This window comes from Tursiops truncatus, chromosome 1 (genome assembly GCF_011762595.2).
Source record: "Tursiops truncatus isolate mTurTru1 chromosome 1, mTurTru1.mat.Y, whole genome shotgun sequence".
Taxonomy (NCBI): domain Eukaryota; kingdom Metazoa; phylum Chordata; class Mammalia; order Artiodactyla; family Delphinidae; genus Tursiops; species Tursiops truncatus.
Genome location: NC_047034.1, coordinates 128,277,391 through 128,288,741, shown reverse-complemented (window position 1 = coordinate 128,288,741; position 11,351 = coordinate 128,277,391).

The window sequence follows — 11,351 nt, the reverse complement described above, 5'->3', positions numbered from 1 at the left end:
TAAGACATAAAACATATAAACCATAAGAGAAAAGATTGGTAAATTGGACTGTATTAAAATTGAGAACATTTTTCCATCAAAAGACTTCATAAAATACCTACCATCAACTGGCAGAAGAAACATTTGCAACACATTTAAGTGATAAAAGAGTAGCATAAAAATCAAAACTACAATGAGGTTCCACCTCACACTGGTCAGAATGGCCATTATTAAAAAGTCTACAAATAACAAATGCTGGAGAGGGTGTGGAGAAAAGGGAACCCTGCTACACTGTTGGTGGGAATGTAAGTTAGTGTAGCCACTATGGAAAACAGTATGAAGGTTCCTCAAAAAAACTAAAAATGGAGATGCCATATGATCCAGCCATCCCACTCCTGGGCATATATCTGGACAAAACTATAATTCAAAAGGATACATGCATCCCTATATTCCTAGCAGCACTATTTACAATAGCCAAGACATGGAAACAACCTAAATGTCCATCGACAGATGAATGGATAAAGAAGATGTGGTACACATATACAATGGAATATTACTCAGCCATTAAAAAGGTTGAAATAATGCCATTTGCAGCAACATGGATGCAACTAGATAATATCATACTAAGCAAAGTAAGTCAGAAAGAGAAAGACAAATGCCATATGATATCACATATGTGGAATCTAAAATATGACACAAATGAACTTATCTATGAAACAGAAACAGACTCACAGACATAGAGAACAGACTTGTGGCTCCCAAGGAGGAGGGGGTTGGGGGAGGGATGGAGTAGGAGTTTGGGGTGAGCAGATGCAACCTCTTACATACAGAATGAATAAACAGTAAGGTCCTACTGTATAGCACAGGGAACTATATTCAATATCGTGTGGTAAACCATAATGGAAAAGGCTATGAAAAAGAATGCATATACATATAACTGAATCACTTTGCTGTACAGCAGAAATTAACCCAACATTGTAAATCAACTATACTTCAATAAAAAAATGGAACAAAAAGAAGAACATAAAAAATATACGAAGTATAGTTATGAATTAGTAACAAACAGACAAACACAAAATAGGAGAATGGGCAAAAGACTATCAAACAGATACCTCATGAAAGGGGAAACTCAAATAGCCACTAAACACATGAAAAGATGTGCAACCTGACAAGTAAGGAGGAAAATGCAAAGTAAAACCACATTGAAGGGACTTCCCTGGTGGTGCAGTGGTTAAGAATCTGTTTGCCAATGCAGGGGACACGGGTCCAAGCCCTGGTCTGGGAAGATCCCACATGCCACAGAGCAATTAAACCTGTGTGCCACAACTACTGAGCCTGTGCTCTACAGCCTGTGCTCCGCAACAAGAGAAGCCACCGCAATGAGAAGCCCACGCACAGCAACGAAGAGTAGCCTCGGCTCTCCGCAACTACAGAAAGCCCACGCACAGCAATGAAGACTGAACGCAGCCAAAAAAAAATACATAAAATAAATAAATTTAAAAAAAAAACAAAACCACATTGAAATATTTTTACATACCCACCAGACTGATAAAAAATAAGTCTGACCATTCCAAATGAGATGCTGTGGAACAATGGGAACTCTTATTCACTGCAGATAAGAGCGTAAATTTGTACAAGCACTTTCAAAGAGAGTTTTGCATTACCTCCTAAGACTGAATATGTACAATCCTATGATGCTAAAATTCTGCTCCCAGTTATGTACCCTAGTCTAGAAACTCTGGCACTAGGAAACATGTACATGCGTGTTTAGAGCAGCATTGTTCATAATGATAAAAAACTGGAAGCAATCCAAATATCCACTAGGGTAGAATATATAATTATTATTGTATATTTATAAAAGGAACTACCATACAGCGATGACAACAATGAGCTAACAGCTACACACATCGACACTGATAACACAAACACAATGTGCAAGCCCCAGAAGAAAACATACAATATGATTTTATTTATACTAAGCTCAAAACAGATAAAACTAAATACTATTTTATTTAAGGATGCACAAAGGAAACTAAAGAAAACCAAGGGAATGATTATCCTAAAAATCAGGACTTTGGTATTACCCCAGTGATGTAGGGAGGGAGAAGCAATTGAAGAGGCCTATAAGGGGAGTTTTCTTCCACAAGGTCAAAGCTCTTTTCCTTTTTTAATTTAATTAATTTATTTATTTTGGTTGTGCTGGGTCTTTGTTGCAGCAGGCGGGCTCCTTAGTTGCGGCTCACCGGTTTCTTTAGTTGCGGCACATGTGCTCCTTGGTTGAGGCCAGTGGGCTCCTTAGTTGTGCCATACAAACTTTTAGTTGCATCATGCATGTGGGATCTAGTTCCCTGACCAGGGATTGAACCTGCGTACCCTGCATTGGAAGCCAGATGCTTAACCACTTCGCCACCAGGGAAGTCTCTCAAAGCTCTTTTCTTAACCTGGGGAAGGTTAGACAGAATGCTCACTTTATTTTATTCTTCAGAATGTACATTTACGTCTTATACATTCTCATATGAGTATGATTAATTTTTTAAAAAATACTCAATTAAAAATAAAACAAATTAAAAAAAATCACACTGGAAATTCTGTAGGTGGAAACAAGGGGCTTAGCTCTAAACCAAAACAAACAAAATAAGATCATCATAAGTTTAACAGTAAATATTATTTACAAACTCTCTTGATTGGACACCAGCTATACTCATTTTAGGACACCCCACAACTAATATTTCACCAACCTTGATGTGCATACTAACACAGAGGTAAACAATGAGTATGGGCTTTCTAGCAAGAGAGATACATATATACATATCATATATGTCTGATACATATATCAGACAGATATATCTGTCTGAAATATTTCAGACAGACTGGAATATTTTACAGTATAGCATCTGAATTTGAAAATATCTTTAGGCCTAGGTGGTTTGCTTTATAGCTTTTCTTTAATTAAAACAGTTTCCATTTTGAAAGAGAGACTCATATCTGATATCATATTTTCCTTTTCAAAGAGGGGGCTTCTTTTATTCTGTTTTAGTAGCAGGTGCTCATTATGTCAGTTGAACATGTAGACTTACTGAACTATGCCTGTGTATAAAATGTTTGATCTTTATAATCTTTACATTGAATCATCCAGAAATGATGAAATAGTAATGCACTCAATTTAATAAGCTAGGTAATTTTTGTCATCTGCCTTAAAAAGATGCATCCAAGATGATTAAAAGTTTAAAAAAGGAAAGATATTGACTTTTATCGTCCTTACCTAGAATTCTTCTTTGCACAGTAATGTTAGATACTCATGATTTTGAAACAAATTGGCCAAAATAACTGGTGTAAGTTCCAAGTGAGTGGACCTAACGGCCAATGCCTACAGGTTCAGGCTAGGGCTAGGGTGGTCAAGGAAGTCCTCTGATATCAGAGTAACTGGGGCTCGATCTTGAAGGAAGATACAATGGGACCCATGTTTATGAATATAAATAGGGAAAAACCAGCTCTAGCAGGCCCAGTATCTAGCAGAATCCAAGGCAGGAATGTAACTTGGTCCCTGAAAGGAAGATCCAGGTACCATCTTGGGAAAATACCCAGACTCTGTCTCTCATCTCCTCTCTGTAGGTCTGTCTCATTCTTTTGTCTCTGCCAGCCAACTGTGGCTGCACTTCTGGCCCTCATGGATCAGATAACCATCCCATAGCTCCATAGTGACCCAAGTCTGGCTGCCTGGAGAGAGTCACCCTCACTTTTGGCCCCAATTCCAAGTTCCCACAGGAGAGACTATGATTCGCACAACTTGGGACTGGTGCCAACTCCCAGTCCAAAGAATTGTGATCAGGGAAGGAAACCAGGAAGCCACCCCCATAGGAGGGACAGATCACCCAATGGTCACCCACAGCTGTACAGGTTCAATGAGTGTAACAGTTCTTAATCAAAAATATTTATATTCATGAAGTCTTTGAAGGTTAGAAAGTCTGTTTAAAAGTTTATACTTATTATACAACTGTTTATAATAGTAAAAAGTTGGAAACAACATGGATGTCCATTAACAGAAGAATGGTTAGAGAATTGATGGTATATCTATCCTATAAAATTTAACATAGTCATTAAAAAGAATGATATAAAGCTATAGTCACAAACATGAAAAGATCTATTAAATTATTAACAGTAAAATTATTAACAGAAAAAAGCAAGTAAAGTACCAGATATGTATGATTCCATTTATATTAAACTATTTTTAAAATACATAGCTTTTAAATAGAAAATTCTGAAAGAACGTTCATGAAACTGTTAAAGTGGTTTCCTCTAGGGAAGGAAGTGGGACTGATGAGTGGGTAAGGGTGGAGGTGAAGAGTGACATTCACATTTTACTACACATTGTATGCTTAAAAAGAAACAAAGTAGAAATATATCATTACAAATTAAATCTTTTTTAAAAAGTTAATTTCATTTTCAGTTAGATAGGCATAAGGATATATACCTATCTCAGAAATTAGAATAATAATTCCCTTCATTTCTGAAGCAGCCTGCAGTTTACAACCGTGGTAACTAAATCTTGCTATGTTCCAGGCACCTTTTAAGACTTTTCCAAACGTTAACTTATTTAATGCTCACAAGGATCTTATGAATTGAGTACTGTTACTCTCCCACCTTACTGATGAGGAAACTGAGGCACAGAGAAGATGAGTTAGTGGCCCATGGTCAACTGGCCAGTAAGTGGCAGAGCTGGGATTTGAATGTAGACCTTCTGGCTCTTGAATCTCAGCTCTTGATCACTTTGCTAAACTATACTTACACAAAAGCATTTTCACATGTATTGACTCATGCGCCCCCAAGCACCTATTGTCCCCCATGTCACATGGGAGAAAACTAGGACTCACAGCTCAGTGTACAGTAATTGCTTGTTTTCAGGTTCACATACCCACTAGACTTTCAGCTCCATTATGTAAGAAAAATATCTCTGTTTTGTTGTTGATTTTTACACTCTGCACATAGGAAGTGGGAAATAAATGATTTTAATGTTTCGGTGGTTTACAACATCCACACATTCTTTGTCACTACCTTTAAGAGGTGGAGCCTAATTCCCCTTTCCTTGGGTATGAGCTGGACTTAGTCACTCATTTCCAATGACTAGAATAAAGCAATGGCAGTGGTGACCAGAGACTAAGACATAACAGGCATGACGACTTCCTGCTCTCTCTCTCTGATTACTTGCTCTGAGGGAAGCCAGTTGCCATGTCATGAGGAGAGACCCATGTGGTGAGAAACAGAGGCCTCTAGCCAACAGCCAGCAAGGAGCAGTAGCCTCCTGCTAGTAGCTATGTAAGTGAACTTGGACGTTGACCTCTGCCTCAGTCAAGCCTTCAGATGACTGCAGCGCTCATCTGGTCTGTAACCTCCTGAGAGGCCCTGAGCCAGAATCACCAAGCTAAGCTGCTTCCAAAATTCATGATCTATAGAAACTGTGAAATATTAAGTATTCATTGTTTTAAGCCACTAAAGATTGGTATAATTTATTACACAGCAATAGATAATTAACACAAATGCTTTTGATTAAAAAACAATATACATATATATATATGTAACTTGGATATTTATGGAACATATTAATATGCTTTTCTCTTTTGCATTTTCATGAATATGATCTCTTCTTTGGTTGGCCTCAAGCCTCCATGTGCCTAAGGGTGGTATGTGGAGGGTGGGGTTAAGACTGTTAAAGCAGGAATTAATTTTTTAAAGGGTTAAAAATTAGCTTTTGACATAAAAAATAAGATTTTTGATCAAAATAGTTATCTAGAAAGCCAAAAAAAAAAAGAGGCAAGAGAGAAGGTATTCTCCACATTCCTTTTACCACCATTGACATATCAAGGGTTAAACCTGATAGCCTAGATCATGGAGTTTCTCTTATAGTATAGGGAAACAACTTTGTCCACATATGATGACCAGGCCATTGAATTCCTGTCCCAGGATACAGCAAAGAGACGACGTTGAAGAAGTGGAATGTTCAAGCCTTCTACCTGTTCCAGTGGATTGTGGGGAGAAGTTGGAGTTGGATTTTGGAAAGCCAGCCAGTGAGAAGTTTTCTTGATCCCAGGAATAAGTCTCAGAGAGGGAAGGTGTGTTAGAAGGGTTAAGGGGAAGGCTAAAGCCAGAGGGATTCTCCTCTACTTCCCATTTGGGATACCAGAAGGAAATCAGTGTTTAAGGTGAGCCAGCAGCACAATGGGATGGGCAGAGAGGAGGAAAGAGAACAGAGTAGAAGAGAAAGCAAAAGAGGGCCCAATCTGAGCTTCCATTAGCCCCTGTGTGGTGAAGAAGGGACACAGATCCTCCCACATCTCTTGTAGAGGACAAAGAACATGGCTCAGTTAAGAGATAGTAGTTCTGCCATAAGGAGGACAAAGTAGCCCCACAGCAGAAGTGGAGGTGAGGACACTGAACAGAGAGTGTGGTGCAGATTCAAAGAAATCTGTAGTGCTGATGAGATTGATGGTGGGCCTGAGTCAGCTGAGGCATACCACCAAGTCCTGAACAAGTGGAGAAACATGACCATCCATGAAATACACCAGCTATACACAAGCAACATAGAAGAGCAGAAAACCAGAGAGAGCACCTGTGAGACCTAGTGGACACCAGTTGAGGAGCGGGTCCACGAGTAGCTCACCCCAGCCACTTGACTGCAGAAACTGACAATTAAGAATGCTAGATTGAATATTAAAAGTATCAAACATTAAAGGTATTAAACAATAAAACTATATTAAAAGTATCAAAGCACTAATGAGATGGATAAAATCTAAGATTTACTGAGTACGGAAGCCCCTTTTGCCCTGAGGGCATTTGTTAATCCAGCTAATTTGAGCCTCTGTCTTCTTAAAGAGTAAAGTACAAAAGGAAATCCACCAGTAGATATTGGGAATTCAAAGGCTACATTTTCTCCAAATCTCCACCTGCAGGAGACTACTGAACAATTCAATAGGGAAACAATTTCATCCTTGAAAATTTGTAATCACTTGCTGGCGTTATGCAGCTACAAACACTTGGTGGTCCAAAATGATTCAAGCCATAAACTTAATTTAAATTGGTACCGTACTGGCAAAGCCCTTAGAGACTGAAAGTGACAAATACAAATCCATTTTGAAAAGTCATCTTTGTCCTGTGCCTCAGAATATTTACATAAATAATTTTTCAAGGTCAATAAGCAGCACACAGTAAAAAACAACGAGGCACAAAGAAGCTTGAAAATATTCTCAGGATACTGGAAATTATAAAAAGTGACCAAGAAGTTTTTAAGAAGAACCAAATAAAACTTCTAGAAATGAAAATCACAATTACTGATATTAAAAACAAAACAAAAACCAGTGGTTTAACAGCATATTAGACATAAATGAAAAGAGAATTAGAGAACAGGAAGTTTATGTCGTAAGATTTTGCAGAATACAGCACAGAGATTCACAGAAATGATTATATGAAAGAGAGATTAAGATTCATGGAAGAGAGAGTGAGAAGTCTCAAATGTAACTAAACTCTACATTTAGTTAGAGTTCTAGAAAGAGAGGAGAGACGTGATATGACAGAGGTAATATTTGAAGAAATAATGGTCTCTACTTTTGCAGAACCAATGAATAGTATCAATCCACACACTCAAAAAGTCTAACAAATTCTAAATAGGAAAAGAGAAACCAAGAAAGGAGGGAGAGAGGGAGGGAAGAACTAACTAATGAGTGAACTTCACCCTAGATTCACCATAAAACTAATGAACACCAAAAAAAAAAAAGATATTGGGGTAGGCTGTGGGGTGAAGATCATTATCAAAGGAACAAGTTAGACTGACAACTGACTTCTACGGCAAGGTAGACCAGACGACAGTACAATGATATCCCTCATGAGGTGAAAGAAAATAACTGTTCACCTATTATTCTATTCCTAGTGGAAGTATCTTTCAACACTGAGTGTACAATATAGACATTAAAAAAAATAGAAGCACAGAGAATTTGCTACTATCCAGACCCTTGAAAAAGGGAATCCCGAAGGATGTCATTCTGGAAGAAAGAATGTGATCTCAGAGGGAAGCTCTGAGATGCAAGAAAACATGAAGAGCCTAGAAAGTGGTCAATAAATAAATAAAAATTAAATCTAATCAATGCATTGTTGTTCATTACACAACACTAATAATGTCTTATCAGATCCAAAAATAAGTTAAATACACAAAAAAATAAAAGCATGGAAGTTAGGAAGAAAGTACATGAAGTTAGTGTTTAAAGCCTTTGTAGTATCAAGCACAAAAATAACATTATTGGCTAACTTTTGACTTGATAGATTATGTCTATATATAAATTTTATCTAACCTCTAAAAGAACAGACAGAGAGAATACACCCTATAACTCAGTAGAGAGCGAAAAATGAAGTGGCAAAAATAAACAATATCACATGTGGTGATGGATTTAAAATACATTAGTTATTAATATTAATTAAATAAAATATCAATAGGTTAAATGCATAAGTTAAAAGACAAACGTTTTCAGACTGGATAAAAACACTATAGGGACTTCCCTGGTGGTGCAGTGGTTAAGAATCTGCTTGCCAATTCAGAGGACACAGGTTCGAGCCCTGGTTCGGGAAGGTCCACATGCCATGGAGCAACTAAGCCGTGCGCCACAACTACTGAGCCTGTGCTCTAGAGCCTGCAAGCCACAACTACTGAGCCCTCATGCCACAACAACTGAAGCCCGTGCGCCTAGAGCCCGTGCTCTGCAACAAGAGAAGCCACTGCAATGAGAAGCCCGTGCACCACAACGAAGAGTAGCCCCCGCTCACCACAACTAGAGACAGCAACAAAGACCCAATGCAGCCAAACATAAATAATAACAACTAAATTTTTTAAAAATTAAAAAAACAATTTCAATTTACCAGGGAAATATAAAATTTATATGCACCTAAAAACATAGCCTCAAACTATGTAAGAGAATACCAGAACTACAAGGAGAAATAGACAAATCCACAATTATATGGAAAGTTTAAAAATACATCTGTTAGGGCTTCCCTGGTGGCGCCGTGGTTGAGAATCTGCCTGCTAATGCGGGGACACGGGTTCGAGCCCTGGTCTGGGAGGATCCCACATGCCGCGGAGCAACTAGGCCTAGGCCCGTGAGCCACAGCTACCGAGCGTGCGCGTCTGGAGCCTGTGCTCCGCAACGGGGGGCCGCGACTGTGAGAGGCCCGCGCACCGCGATGAAGAAAGGCCCCCGCTCGCCACCAACTGGAGAAAGCCCTCGCACAGAAACGAAGACCCAACACAGCCAAAAATAAATAAATTAATTAAAAAAAAAATACATCTGTTAAAAAAAGTACATCTGTTAATAATAGAATAAGAAGACCAAAAAAAATCACTGATAGATAATTCAAACAATGATGCTTAATAAAGTTGACCTAACTGAGATTTTATATATGTATTACATTCAACAACTGCAAAATAAATACTCTGAAGTCCACACAGAACATTTCAAAAATGGGCTCATACTAGATCATTTAAGCAAGCCTCAGTAAATTTTATTAAAGGACCAAGTTAACGCAGAATAGGTTTTCTGACCATAATGTGATCAAACTACATCAATAATAAAAAGGTAAACAGAACAGACACAATATTTGGAAAATTACTCATAATGGAAATTTAAAAAACTTTTTTCAATTGAATGATTAAAAAAGAAACCCTACCTATCAAAAACATGTAGGATACAGCTAAAAAGTACTTAGAGGGTTGAATTATAGCCTTAAATGTTATATTAAAAAATGTAAAAGGCTAACAATTAACAAGCCAGTCATCCATCTCAGGGTATGAGAAAAAAAACAGTAAAATAGAAAGAAAGTAGTAAAAAAGATATTATAAATAAGAACAAAAATACATGAAATAGAAAAAGTACATAGCAGAGAGGAACAATAAAGCCAATAGTTGGTTCTTTGAGAACACTAAGTAGGGTGTCAAATGTCTGGTGAGAGAGAGAGGGCACAACTATCAGGAATGAAAAGGGGCATATTACTCAAGATGTTGCAGACATTGGAAAGATCAAGAGGATGACTAAATGTAGTCTATGTGGACTAATTTCCTAGCGGAAAAATTAGCAAAGCCTATAGTAATATAAAAAACTTGAAAATTCTTATAACCATTAAATAAATTGAATCATTCATAGGAAATCCACAAAGAAAATCTTAATGTGAATTTTTTTAAGAAACAAAGTATTCTAATATCACATAAACAGAAAATAAAAAAGGAAACGACTCCCCAACTTCATAATAAGATACTAAAAGTTATCATGGACAATATGACAAAATATAATTTAGAGTAATTTGATTTACAGACATTAATTTAAAAATCTGAAACAAAACTTTAACGAACTGAATCCAGCAATACGAAAGGATAATATGTAAAACCAAATTGGATTTATCCTAGGAATACAAAGTTGGTTTAACATTGAAAATGAATCAATGTAATTTGTCATTATTAAAGGCAAAAAACCATATGGCCACCTCTATCTATTTATAAGAAGCAAATGGTTAAAAAAAATCAACATAGATTCTTAATTTTAAAATTCAGCAAACTTGAAGTACAAGGGAACTTTAAAGTCAATTAATACAGTAAATCTACAGCAAACATCATACTAGTGAAATACTGGAAGCTTTCTCTTTGAAAGAAGGAGAAATGGAAAGATTCCTACTATCATCTCTTCTATTCGCCATTACACTGGTAGTTTCTTAAAGATTAGTTGCGATGTAGAATCTGAAACCATATCAGTGCACTATGTATTCTGTTATATTAAAATCCATTGCTCTTTCTTTTTACTTTGAGTGTAACTTTTTTCTTAATTAATTAATTAATTTTAATTTTTGGCTGCGTTGGGACTTTGCTGCTGTGTGCGGGCTTTCTCTAGTTGCAGTGAGCGGGGGCTACTCTTCCTTGCGGTGCACGGGCTTCTCATCGCAGTGGCTTCTCTTCTTGCGGAGCACGGGCTCTAGGCACGTGAGCTTCAGTAGTTGTGGTGAGGGGGCTCAGAAGCTGTGGCACACGGGCTTAGTTGCTCCACGACATGTGGGATGTTCCTGGACCAGGGCTTGAACCCATGTCCCCTGCATTGGCAGGCGGATTCTTAGCGACTGTGTCACCAGGGAAGCCCCACTTTGAGTGTAACTTTTAACATAAATCAAGGTGTTTAAACATTACACATCAGTCATTTGGAAAATATTAGTAACTGAGTTATGCAGATTTTCCAAATGTTAGCTCATGTTTCCTAATATAATATCAAAAATCTCACATTTGTTAATATCACTACTGATCTCACCAGAAAAAAGTACTCAGTGTACAATATACTTGAAATTTAATAAAATTAATT